The sequence below is a fragment of the Periplaneta americana genome, chromosome 8 (assembly GCF_040183065.1).
Source record: "Periplaneta americana isolate PAMFEO1 chromosome 8, P.americana_PAMFEO1_priV1, whole genome shotgun sequence".
In the NCBI taxonomy this organism is placed as follows: domain Eukaryota; kingdom Metazoa; phylum Arthropoda; class Insecta; order Blattodea; family Blattidae; genus Periplaneta; species Periplaneta americana.
Window position 1 is genome coordinate 95,588,684 of NC_091124.1, and position 13,135 is coordinate 95,601,818.

General features: G+C 31.7%; 1 protein-coding gene and 1 non-coding gene across 2 annotated transcripts in view; both read left to right on the forward strand.

Annotated features, from left to right (window-relative positions):
* LOC138704902 (maltase A3-like) overlaps positions 1 to 13,135 on the forward strand; it is a 96,140-nt gene that overhangs the window by 23,626 nt on the left and 59,379 nt on the right. The window lies entirely within an intron of this gene.
* Positions 10,095 to 10,167, forward strand: TRNAH-AUG (transfer RNA histidin (anticodon AUG)). Its single transcript has one exon. It is a non-coding gene; the product is annotated as a tRNA-His (tRNA).

Genomic DNA, 13,135 nt, shown 5'->3' on the forward strand with positions numbered 1-13,135 from the left:
TTGGCAACTGCTTCGAAAAAGAATGAACAACCAGAACAAAATAGATACCTGTCTCAAGTCTATACAATGAACCAATCAAAGTTAACACAGAGAAATTTGTACATTTACAACAACTTAAATGTGTAATACCACGTGATTTCCATCCATTTTACAATAATTTGGCACATGTTTGTTCAGATAAATCAGATGGGCATCTTAGAGATTGAAATGGAAGAAGTTACCTTGGTTTTGGTCTATAGGCCTACTATAATTGATTGAAGTAGAAAAGTTTAACAATTCAAATTTATTATTCGATACTTTAATTTCCGCTTCTTTTCCCGTTTCATACTTTACATATTTTTTGTCTAAATGGAAGTTAGAAATTTTTTTTCATTTATTATATTACTATATGACTTTTTAAATATACTGTGTAATAAACATGAGAACTGTGTTTAGATTCATTAGTAGTGTAATAATTATTCCACCAATTTGCCTTTCAAAACCTCGTAAGTCATTTTTGGTTGGGAAGTGAAGAAACAAAAACACGTAACTCCATTTACTGCTCAAAATGAAACAGCAATATAAAATCAGATACCTTATCATCAAGAGGACTGATTTTATTGCAACATAGCAGTGTTTCGTTAAGGAAGCCTAAAAACCTGGTTATCTAGATAGTTTTTTGCTTCTCCTGTAAAATTTTGATTTTTGGAATTACGAGATTTTGTTCGCCATGTGACGCTATAAGTTGTTACTTGTCCAACACAATTTTTTAACAGCAACTGAACATTAATGGCATGATATTATCGTGTTATTTGCCATTTTACAGATCATAATTTACATACGTCCTAATCATTGTAACATAGTTGTAAACAGATTTCAATGAATGGATCAAATTTTTAAGAACTATTACACTAAGTTAGCCTATACCTACAGTATATTGGTCATTATTGTGAAATATCTCAACTTTTATGGCCACTGTGTAATTATTTTTTTAAATACCGGTATACGATTTATATAAATTCTAAACTATAGACATCAGCTCAAAGAATTTGAGTGACCACAAGGGTCCTGAATACAATAAACATGTACAATATACGGTAATGTGATGTGATACATTAGAGAAAAAAGAAAGTTAATTGTTTAAGGAAATATAAGTGGATTGATTGAAATACAGATGATGATGTAATATTTGAAGAGAATCCTTGATAATATTTATACTTCTCACAGAAGCCTACTTTTATCGGAATAAGCTTGTAACAAAATGCACTCTATTTCAAACCTTCTCACACATCTAACAGCAGCACCACGCAAAAGTACGAAAAGTATAAAAGTAACACGCAAAGCACTAAAATATGGTTATATGTGTCTGCAAATACACATAGCACTGGGTCATTTACAACGTTTGGAAGTACTGAAGTATACTAAAAATGTACAGGCGATTCCTATAAAATGAGTGTTTTTTTTTAATCTTCCTACTTATATTTTATAGAAGCTACGAAGGTGTAACTTCTTTCTAAATGTAAAGTATCTCTGAGAGAATTGCGTGATCAATTAGATGCATATGCACAACCGGGCTTGCTTCCTCCTGATACCAAAGATGATTTTTACCATGCTACGTAAAACAGTTGTTCAATATTAATATGTATAACACAAGCTACAGTTTCTTCCAACAGACACTTCTCGAACTGAACTAATATGTGAAAAAAAAAAATACATTGGAACCAGAGAGAGCGGGAATGTTTGTTTTGCTGAATAAGCCTACTTTCAGTGCAGGCATGTTCAGAGCTAACCTTTAAACGAGGTGCAACAGTGACGTAGAATATCTCTTAAGCGTGCGTCTCCATGCGATTCTGTGATTCTACGTCACTGTTGAACTTCGTTTAAAGGTTAGTAATGCCCGCACTGAACATGCCTGTAATGAAACCTCCTTATGCTGTTAAACATTTATGAATTTGATTTATTAGCATTACTTTACTCCCTTTTGTCACATTTCATGGGATCCACGATTGATATTATTATTATTATTATTATTATTATTATTATTATTATTATTATTATTATTATTATTATTATTATTGTTATTATTATTATTATTAATATTATTATTATTATCATTATTAGTATTATTATTATTGTATCACATTATTATTATTATTATTATTATTATTATTATTATTATTATTATTATTATTATTATTATTATTATTATTATTTGGGAGGCCGGAGGGAAAAAGACCTTTGGGGAGGCCGAGACGTAGATGGGAAGATAATATTAAAATGGATTTGATGGAGGTGGGATATGATGATAGAGACTGGATTAATCTTGCTCAGGATAGGAACCAAGCGGGCCTATGTGAGGACGGCAATAAACCTCCGGGTTCCTTAAAAGCCAGTGAGTAAGTATTATTATTATTATTATTATTATTATTATTATTATTATTATTATTATTATTATTATTATTTTACAAGAGACAAGATTGTTTATTATTGTAAGTAAAAATTACATACATTAACAAAGGTTTTGCAATATTATTGTAATACTCGTATATGATATTCTTGAAAATTAAAAAAATGCTTACCAATCTCATATTCAAATATATAATTATTACAAATTATTGTATAAATAAAATTGTAAGTGGGTCGCACCCGAAAAAGCACGATGACCAATAATGAAAACTGGATAGAAGAAAAAAAATAATCACAACTGTGATTAAACTGTTAATGTAATTACACGAAAAATTTAAAAAGAAGAATAAAAAGCACAAACAAACAAACAAACATTACATATACATAAAAATACTAACAAGGGAAGTACCCCAGCTCGAACGGCTAAAACCGAGTTTAAATGCGTTTAAAATACAGAGCTGTGCTTGTTCTACCACTCATCGAGGTTATTTATATTGAAGAATAACGAATCTAATGACTAGAGAAGCACAAATCGCTGAAGAAACAACACCGTGTAACAGACAGTTATGACAAGGAGATCCACAAAATACATAAATGAGGTATTATGTGGCAAGAAGCTACACGACATTGCTTTAAATAATATACGAGTATAGGGTATTTCAAAAGTCAATTCAAATATTAAACCACTATAAATATTATAATATGAGATAGGGAAAAAACAAAAATATCACAGTTGTTAGGCAAACAACGGGGTTTACAAAACATTGGGAAGATTTCCGCCGTTCTCTTGTTCAACGTACAGCATTCTGTCTGCTACACCATGCACAGCATTTTGCAGATAATGTCTTGGAATATTGGCAATTTCTTGCGAGATGGCATTTTTCAGTTGCAGTAGGGTTGTTGGATGTGTGAGGAAAACTCGTTCATTAAGGTAACCCCACAACCAAAAGTCGGCCGGATTGAAATCTGGAGATCGCGGAGGCCACATGGTTGAAAAGTGCCTACTGATGACTTTGGTCGGAAAACGAACTTAATTGCGCGTGTTAACTCAACCATGAATTATTTTAGTAGGTTATTTTACGAAGCTTCATCAATATCTTATGTTATTTAGCGTCTGAATGAGAGGAGGTGATAATGCCGGTGAAATGAGTCAGGGGTACAGCACCGAAAGTTATCCAGCATTTGCTCATATTGAGTTGAAGGAAAACCCCGGAAATACATCAACCAGGTAACTTGACCTGACCGGTAATCGAAACCGGGCCACCTGGTTTCCCGTCCAGACGAGCTAATCGTTATTCTAAAGGTGTGGACAACGATGGAATAAGACAGACTGTTACAGTAAACGGGGAGCGCTACTTCAGCATGTTACAGAACTTCGTCATCCCTAGACTGAAGAATCATGATATGGAAAACATAATCTTCATGCAAGATGGCGCTCCACCCCACATCTTTATCCCAGAAAAACAATTAATTACGCAGATGTTTGGCGATCGTCTCATCAGTAGGCACTTTCCAACAATGTGACCGCCGCGATCTCCAGATTTCAATCCGGCCGACTTTTGGTTGTGGGGTTACCTTAATGAACGAGTTTTCCTCACACATCCAACAACCCTACTGCAACTGAAAGATGCCATCTCGCAAGAAATTGCCAATATTCCAAGACATCTGCAAAATGCTGTGCATGTTGTCGCAGAAAGAAAGCTGTACGTTGAACAAGAGAACGCTGAACATATGCCCAATGTTTTGTAAACCCCGTTGTTTGTCCAACACTGTGATGTTTTTGTTTTTTCCCTATCTATATTATAATATTTATAGCGGTTTAATATTTGAACTGACTTTTGAAATACCCTATACTCGTATATTATTTAAAGCAAATGTCGTGTAGCTTCTTGCCACATAATACCTCATTTATGTATTTTGTGGATCTCCTTGTCATAACTGTCTGTTACACGGTGTTGTTTCTTCAGCGATTTGTGCTTCTCTAGTCATTAGATTCGTTATTCTTCAATCTTTGATTGCACACAACTGCGGAGTTTTACAGATAAATAACCTTGAAGGGTGGTAGAACAAGCACAACTCTGTATTTTAAACGCATTTACACTCGGCTTTAGCCGTTCGAGCTGGGGTACTTCCCTTGTAAGTTAAGAATACGACATTGTAAATGTGACAAAAAGTAAAGAATAAAAATTTATATGATCATTATAATTTTAAGAACAGTTCAAGCAATTGTTATTTTAATAATTTATTGTTTAATAATTTTAGTTTAGGAGATTCCTCTTTATAAAATCATTATACCATCTTGGACAATAATTAGAACTGTGCCTTAAACCTGCTTCAGTCCTACATTTTGGTTCAATGAGGGGGAGCGAAATATTGTACCTTCTTTTATTGTGGCCATGATCGGATGATATAAATGTACTTTGATATTTATGGTAGTAAGTTAGAATAGTATACATATAAATTTGGTTGATATTCAAAACACTAAATTCTTTATATGTAAGATGAGTTGGATGATCAAGTTTTCTTCTTAAACATAATTTGATAATTATTTTATGTAGTAATATTAATGGGCGAATGGCACTCTATGACAATCCACTCCTTCCTATAATTCCATACTGTTTTATAGACTGAAACAGGGCTAAAAATATTGTTCTCAATAGTTTTACTGGCATAAAGCGATGCAGTTGAACAAATTTGTTCAGAGTTTTAAGTAATTTAAGACATAAGTAGTTAATATGAAAATTCTATTTCAAGTTTTGATCGATGAAGGTACCTAAATATTTCACATGGGTTGATGGACATAGATTAGGACAATATTTGTACAATTATTGCTATGAATGTTTAAAATAAATGATAGTTGCTTTCCATTGTAGGGAGGCCTGTTTTGTTAAAAGCAAAGGGAATGAAAGTTATTTTATCTATGTTGAGTGCTAGCAGATCAAAATCTAACCATTTTAAACTAATTTAAGCCAATACTGTATTAGCCTTTTTAAAAATATGTTCCCAGTATCATCTAGTAAATATGACAACGATATCGTTCTGCAAAGGAATAAATATTACCTTTAGTAATGTTAACATCCAAAAATAACAAATCACTTATATAAATGCTGAACAACACAGAACCCAATACGGTTTCCTGTGGGATGCCTATATTGACAGTTTCTTTTTCACTTATCGCATTATTTACTTTTGTATGTTGGTATCTACCGCATAAATAAGATCGAAACAAGTTTAAGGCAATACTTCTAATTCCAATGTTTTCCAACTTTTTAAAACAATATCATGACTAAGAGTATCGAAAACTTTTTTCAACTCTAACAATACACCTAAACATTTCTTTATTTCATCTAAAGCTTTAGTTATGTCAGATGTGACTGCTAATATAGCATTTTCAGTACTCGCATTATTTCTAAAACCAAATTGAAATTCGGATAATGTCATATATTTCTACAAATAATTGTCAAGGCGCTTTTTAATGCAGTTCTCAAAAATTTTGCCCAAGGTTGATAATAGTGATATAGGTCTATAATTTGTCACCAGATTTATTTAGAGGCATTACAATAGCACATTTTAATTATTCGGGGAAAACTCCTTGTGTAATACAAAGATTAAACTACAAATGCTAACCACACCTACAGAGACATAAACACAGATATGGAAATTCTACATATTCTACCAAAAATACAGAAACTAAACATAGTAGAACAATACGAATTATATATAGTGATTTTGAAATAAAGTTAGCTTTCTGATTTTCTTTATCAAAGAAGTCGAAATTCCATCAATTCCAGGTTGTTACGTTGTATTTTAGTTCATTAAGGATAGAAATTATGGTATTTTCAGTTACCGGTAATAAAAAGATTGAGGATGAATTATTTGAATTATACAAGTCGTAAGTTTCATATTCTGAAGAGTATGACGATATTGAGTTAACAATTGTATGACAAATCCTTGAGAAATATTTATTAAATTCATTGGAAATTTCATTGTTATTTGTGATAGGTAATTCATTATGTGATTATATAATGTTTATTTTAGTGTTATTACGTTCATTGTGTCTGTAGTTTCATTAATAGTTTGACAAATTCTTTTTATATTCTTATTATATATTCGAATTTCTTCTTCGTAATATTTCTCCTTAGCAACTATTATAATATTGTTTTCAAGATGTCCCTATATTTCTTATACGTATGCAATAATGATAACTTAGAAGGTTCCTTTTTTTTAGTTTATAGATCAATTTATCTCGTATTCGAATTGATGTTAAAATACCATTAGTTATCCAAGGTTTAATTTTTCTAAACTTAGTGGGAATAGAATTTGTTTTGATCGTTGAATACTGTTTAATATGATTAATCAAAATTAATCAAACTATCATAGAAGTAAGTAAAAGCATCTTCCGCGTTCTCAATATAATATAAAGAATATCAAGATTCTAGTTTGAGACTATTTATTAACTTATCTGAATTAATGTGTGTCTTTTCTGCAGTATAAAAATCATGTGACTGTTGTGTAAGTTCGGTATACAGGGCAGAAAATACACCAATTTTAGAAAATGGTCTGTTGTTGAACTGCAATAAACACACGTGTGAAGTTTCCAATACTGTTTACACTTTTAAAGAATATATGATCAACACACGATCTTTTAGACTCACGCCATCGTGTGGTATTATTATTATTATTATTATTATTATTATTATTATTATTATTATTATTATTATTATTATTATTATTATCCGAAAATCCTTGTCTTTCGTATTTACTATTTTATGGACATTAGAACGAGATGACAATATGTCAGTATCCAGTAGAAATTATAAATTTATTATGTTTTTGATTATAATATCTAAGTCGTCGAGTTACTTTGTAGGATGCGCTGTAATTCTAATTTATCCAAGCTTATCTTCTGTTTGTATGACGTCACTCACAGACACAAATGTGACCATGATGGTTTTATTTGCTTTTTTTTTTTAGCTAGATAAGCTTCCTTCGTTATCTTTTCAGTAGCCTGTATTTCTGTTGTTGGTTACTCTTGCAACGAATGTATCTACTCGTCGGTTTACTGGAAAATGTTGGTAACTACATAGGAAAGCATTGAGTCTTAACAACTTTTTCCTGTAAGCCCACGATATAGCAAATTTAACCTCGTTGTATTTATGTAAATCATTTCGTAGACTTGCAGTGACTTTATTGTCATTATTTAAACCGTTCAGAGCAGAAGTGGTGTAAGTCAAAAATGGGTAATGAGGGTTAAAGTAAACATTCTGTAACATACAGCGCAAAGTAGCAATTAATATTCAATTTATTTAAACTATTAGTAGTCAGTGGATAGCAAGAATGTCATATTAATTGCTACTTTGCACTGTATTTTACAGAATTTTTACTTTAAACCTCATTACCCAATTTTGACTTACACCACTTTTGCTCTGAACGGACTCATTTATTATTGTATTATTATCAGTATTATTATTGTGGTTGTTGAAATCTAGATATTAGTACACAGCATAGGCGGAGAGAGAACCGTTTCCTTGGGGGAGGGGGCAAAGCAAAACCATAGAATCCCCATACAACGGGGTTAAGGGGGACATCATTTACCTCCTCCCCCGTTATAGTTTGACCGTGGTACAGTATATCGGAATATGATCATTTAATAAAGGTATTTTCAGGGGGCATGTTTCTTATACTGTTACATCCATATCCGCGATGTTTCGGACCGAGTTGTATAGGGCTTGAACTGTAGATACAGTACTACAAATTATAATAGGGCATAATTTAAAACAATCTTCCTCTTTTTCTCTCACGTACAGAAACACATGCATACATCAATAAAACTACGTAACTATGCTAACAGAAACATTTTTATATAATAAGCTTTCTTGAAAATATCATATGAAATGTAAATTCTATTTTATTTAATCTCGTCTTTAAGTTTACACATCATACCGGGATCACTTTTCTTTTTTCTGCATTGTTCTGCAGTATATTATTCATATTTCTCCAAGTGGCGGTCTGAACACCTGCAAACTTCTAACACATGAGTACAGGCTGTTACAAAAGAAACATTACAGTGCATCCATTCCTCAAATGAGGTATAGAAATTCTTATACATTCAGAAATTTAAAATAAATGTTATAATCCAGACACATGATCTGAAGACATTAATTCGTCAATTTAAGCACAGAAACTTAATTATAAATAAAAGCAAAAAAGTTCTTTTGAATTCAATACTTTCTAACGTTAATAAAAAAAAGAGTTCGGACAAGTTTGGGGGGGTCAGTGCCCCCTCATGCCCCCCAAAACTTCGCCTGTGTTACTCAGCTCCTTTTATCGGTTATTTAAAATGCTATATCAACTCTGCAGTTACAATAGGTGAAATTGGCGATAGGGATATAACGCTATTTTGGCGAAATGAACCCGAAGATTCTTTGTTATTCACCTCACAGTTGGGGAAAATCTAGGCTATAAAAAAACAATCAGGTAATCATTTTTGTAACTCACTTCAAGGGCAGTTTCAGCACATGAGTTCGCTAACTAAACATTTCTTTACACGGCGATAGTAAATTGTGAATATTGCTGTTATGATAGTAACTATCGTTGTACTCTCATCGTCCTGATAGTTATTTTCGTCCTACCATGATAGCGCTATCATGATATCTACAGATTTTGATATTGTGACAGCATTTTCGTGAGAATTCGGTAACTACTATCGTGCCACACTCTACGTGTAAACATTCACGTAGGCACTTTTATTATAGTTATTTTAAGTGCAGTTTCTGAGAGTAGCCTACCAAAGTCGCAATTTAACATTCTTAAAATTTTGGACTATTACCACCAGTACCCGCGTTGGTGGGATAAGACAGACCCGGACTACAAGATCAGACAAGAAGGGACGCTGCTCAAGAAGAAGTCCGTTTTGCCTTCGATATAGGCTACCGAACAAAAATAAACTAAAGGGGTAAAATACGAAGTATAATGTGTACGTACAGTATTTTATTGATTTTTATTTAGCTAGCAAAGTGAGTACAAATTAAATTAATAAAACAAAAATGTTTCTAGCCACTTCCGTAAAAGCCAGGCTCGTGTACGGTGTGGTCTTAGCCAATAATATAACATTTACAAAGACAGTTTACTAAATACAGTAATTAACTTAATTCAAACCGATAAATAACAAACAAGAGCAAAAAGAAAGAAGAAAGAGAAAAATAGAGAAAAGACACATTTAATATATGTTAACAATCAGACAAAAGCCAGTGATATTCAATAAAAACATGAATATAGTCGACAGAAATAAAAAGGTAAAAAATACATACATTTTTAGTATCATATATCATGAATAATTTTATAAATTTCTTTTTTAAAAATATTATAGAAGTATTAATTTGTCCTGCAGAATTTGTCTGTAACATTAACAATTAATATTTAAGGAGAAAAATTCGCTCCGGCGCCGAGGATCGAACCCGGGTCCTTGGTTCTACGTACAAATATTAATTGTCAATGTTACACACAAATTCTGTAGGAAAAATTAATATTTCTATTATATTCTCTTAGCTCAGTGCATAATAACTGCAAGTCACTCAGATGAGTGCGCTCCTAGTATAATGGCAGTTGACACTGGATACATACGTCAACATGTATATGCCTAACTTGGAGTCAGGCCACAAAGGGACAACATCGAAGGAAGAGAGTTCTATCCGGTGCTATGGGTTGAATTCGGCGTAGCTCAGTGGTCAGAGCGCTTGGTACATGGAACCAAGGGCCCGGGTTCGATCCCCGGCGCCGGAGCGAATTTTTCTCCTTAAATATTAATTAATAATTCTTTTTTAAAAGCTTCAATTTTAAAATATTTCAAATTTGGAAATTGGTTTGTAATTTTACTATAAAGTCTTGGGCTGAAACTAGCACCACGCTTAAGAGCTGCACTTGTATGCCATTTAAGCTCAATTAATGGGAAAGTAGACTTTTGTCTTAGAGTACGATATTCATGTCGATTTGATTTATGTTTTATTTGATTTCTGTGGTAGTAAGTTAGTAAACTATAGCCTATTTATAAATTTCTTCAATAGTTAATACTTTAAAATCTGTATAAATTAAATTTGTTGGGTAATCAATATTTTTGGTTAGACAAATTTTTATTAATCTTCTGAGTAATAAAATTAATAGATTAAGTACAGATGATGCTACTCCACCCTAATTTATTATATCACATTGTATTAATGATTGTACTAAAACTAAAAATAGTATAATCAGGTAGTTACCAAAGTGAAGGAATATATACAGATTGATACACGAGGAGTTTACGGAGCTTATTTCCGAAGTCATATTGAGCAAAATATGTCATATAAACATGGGTCCTATTCTCAATATTTTCAGATTTACACTAATTTGAAGTTGTTTGTAAAATACCTTTTTCCTTTAGTTTTAAGGGCAAAAGAATATTACAAATATAAAATGAAGTATTCAGAAGTATAATTTCTCTAATTAGCTGGTATCACAGTCTAGTATATACACACGAAGCTTGAGTTGTGAGGGTGCTAGGAACAATAAACTGTGCCGGTACTATTTCGCATTGTCTGTAACGAGGCGATATTAGCGATCCTAGTGGTTAGCAACTATCTATGGATGCACATTTACTACGTATTGAGCTTCGTGCCTGTATATACTAGACTGTGCTAGTATTCTGAAGCTAAAAATGTGTTGTTAATTCCTTAGTTGCTACGTACAGATTTTTTTTTTCAATTTTTAACTACAAAATTATATTTTTCTTATGCATTTATCACAACAATTGTTACAAATCATGCCACTCTTGTAAATTCTTTAAGACTGTACATTAGGATGCAAAATTGATCTTTAAGGAATCAAGTTGCTAGAAGTCGTGTGATTTGTAATTTTGTTGTGATAAATGCATAAGTATAAAGTAATTTTGTAGTGAAAAATTGATAAAAATGTCTGTACGAAGCAATTAAGGAATCGGCAACACTTTCTACCTTCAGAACACTAGCCAATTAACGAAATGACACTTCTGAATAGTTCATTCTGTATTTGTAAAATTCTTTTACTTTAAAATTAAATAAAATAGGTTTTTACAAGCAACTTCAAAAGTGTAACTCTAAAAACATTGAGAATAGGACCTATGTTTATATTACTGTTTTGCTCTGAATGTCTGCGGAGATAAGCTCCGTAAATGGCAGTAATTTCTCGTGAATCACCTTGTATATTATAAATCATTTTCATTTAATACTGTACTAAAATAAGGATTGAGAATTATGTTGAGGTAATAGAAAGATTCTTCTCAGGATATCGAATTCATGAATTAGATATTCTCAGTCAAGTTCGAAGTAGCTTCTCCATAATATTTTATAGACACTAAGTTATTTGTACGTTAGTACGGACCTGTTATATTCCAGTTCTTGAGGCCCACCTTAACTCTCACAGTTCTATATTTCAGAGCCTTACTTTAGATTAATCCTCTAATGTAATCTAATAATCAACTATTACTAGGATCCACCTAACCTCCGCTAATATCTACTTGTGTATTAATCCAATTTAGACCCTCATATTAACATTCTCTGTAAATTGTAAGTACAAATAACACATTCCTCTCAATAATAAATCAAGCTCATAATTACCCCAACTTGAAAATTTGAATTTAATAACCACATATAATTTGCAATCACATTTCAAATCATGCCTTAACCTTTTCTTCCCATTCCATCTTAAATATAAATGATAATTTTTTCAACTTCCTTAGATTAACTTTAGGGGAGCCACACAGTTTTCTATAAGCTATGTTATAAATTTAGATTCAGGATTTTCTGGTCGCTTTATTATTTTCCTAAATTTCCTGTTTCTGGGCATACCAACACTATGATACTACTTCATAAATATGTAATAAAATGTTCTACTGTAAAATTACTATAACCTGAATATTTTCAACCAAACTGCTATATACAGAGTGATTCAAGAGGATTTACCGTCCCTTACGGAGCTTATTTCCGAAGAAATTCTGAGCAAAAAATGTTATATAAACATTTGTCCTAATCTCAATATTTTCAAAGTTACATTAATTTGAAGTTGTTAGTAAAATACCTTTTTTCTTTAGTTTAAGGATAAAAAATATTACAAGGAGAGAATGAACTATTCAGAAGTGTCATTTCTTTAATTGTCTAGTGTTCTGAAGTTAAAATTGTGTTGTTAATTGTTTTGCACAAATTTTATTTTCCAATTTTTTAACTAAAAATTACATCATTCTTACGCACTTGTCAAAAAATTGTTACAAATCATACGACTTTAGGAACTTTATTCTTTACAGTTTAATTATGCATCCTAATGTACAGTCTTAAAGAATTTACGAGAGTGGCGTGATTTGTAACAATTGTTGTGATAAATGCGTAAGAAAATGTAATTTTGTAGATAAAAATCTAAAAAAAAATTCTGTATGAAACAAATATGGAATTCACAACATATTTTTAGTTTCAGAATATTAGCTAATCAAAGAAATGAAACTCCCGAATACTTCATTCTTTATCTGTGATATTCTTTTACCCTTAAAACTCAAGAATAATGGTATTTTACAAACAACTTTAAATTACTGTAATTCTGAAATTATTGAGATTAGGACAAATGTTTATATGGCTTTTTTGCTCAGAATGTCTTCGGAAATAAGCTCCGTAAGGGACGGTAAATCTTCGTGAATCACTCTGTATAGTATCCAAAGGAAGTTGATTATGGTGCATTTCGGGAGCCTGTACAT